The following is a 1,746-nucleotide window of genomic DNA, read 5'->3' on the forward strand; positions in this document are numbered from 1 at the left end:
TGATAGGGAAAAACTGATATTAATTAAACAATTGTTTAACAAGAGCTGTCGTAGGACAGCGCTTGACTACCTCACTTTGACTTAGAAGTGAATACAATAAATATGTAATATTACCAAGTTTGGTCTCTTTATGTCAAACCTAACTAAAACTAAAACAAGAGATGTTTGTCAAACATTACGCCCCCCCCCCCCCCCCCCCCCCTGAGCACCATGTTGTCAGGATTATATGAACAATTGAATGAAATATGCATGGACCGAAATCACAGCTGCTTTGTCACTGACATTGGATGCTGTTTAGGCAGTTTTAAGATTATGACCATTCAAAGTGTGAGGATAGACAGTGTTATGACCATGACCTTTGACATCAAAATCCATAGGAGTCATCAGCTAGTCACCAAAAATCTAAATGTCAAGTTTGAGGGCCATGGGTGCAGGCATTGTTGAGTTATCACTTGGACAACCTTTTACCATTCAAGGTCACTGTGTCATTGACCTTTTGCCCGATGACCCCCCCAAAAATAGGGGTCATGTACTGGTAAGGCCCAACCTCCAAGTCAAGTTTGAGGGCCATGGGTGCAGGCATTGTTGAGATATCACTCAGACAACCTTTTACCATTCAAGGTCACTGTGACCATGACCTTTTGACTGATGACCCCCAAAAACAATAGGGGTCATCTCATTGTCAGGTCCAACCTCCAAGTCAAGTATGAAGGCCATGGGTGCAGGCATTGTCGAGTTATCACTCGGACAAGCTTTAAAATTATTTTACCAATAAAGGTCACTGTGACCTTGACCTTTGACCTGATGAGCCCTAAAATCAATAGGGGTCATCTACTGGTCAGGCCCAACCTTCATGTCAAGTTTGATGACCATACATCTAGGAATTGTTGAGTTATCACTCGGCCAAGCTTTGGTCTACCGACGGACCGCCGGACTGACCTACCGACCGACAATCACATGTGCAAAGCAATAGACCCCTCTTCTTCGAAGGGGGTCATAATTATTGATACATAAGGTGACTTTGATGCTGCCCCCCCACCAGCCTGCCTGAACAATGACGCAAGTAATTCAAATAACTTGATTTCTCATTATGAAAATGTGGTAAAGAATATACAAATATGCCTTTCAAAAGAAATTAAATATATATATATATATATATATATATTTTTTTTTAAATTCAAGGGCCATAATTTGTATTTAGGGTTAAAATGGAGTTATGTCCCTTGTTGTAAGATGGTTGTCAATAATTCTGCGAAGTATTAAGTGCATTGAATGATAGCTATAGAAGTGTTTTTATTAAAATCCCAACTTGCCATAAAATTTAACCTGCCCTAAAACTTAAACCTAAGTCAATCAGGGGCCATAACTTGTATTAAGGATAATATCTAGTTATGTAACCAAAATGTATGATGATCCTGAACAACTGTGTGAAGTATTAAGTCAATTGAACGAAGGGTATAGAAGTTATAGAAGTTATTAATAAATATCCCAATCTGCCCTAAAACTTTAACCAAAGTTCCATAGTCAATCAGGGGCCATAATTTGTATAAAGGGTAATATGTAGATATCTAACCTCATTATGTGATGGCCATGAACAGCTGTGTGAAGTATTACGTCAATTGAATGAAGGGTATTGGACTTATTGTGAAAATCCCAACTTGCCCTAAAACTTGAACCGGACGCCGGCGCTTGGGCGAGTAGTATAGCCCTCCTTATTCTTCAAATAGTCGAGCTAAAAATGATTGA

Source organism: Mya arenaria, chromosome 3, assembly GCF_026914265.1.
Source record: "Mya arenaria isolate MELC-2E11 chromosome 3, ASM2691426v1".
Taxonomy (NCBI): Eukaryota; Metazoa; Mollusca; class Bivalvia; order Myida; family Myidae; genus Mya; species Mya arenaria.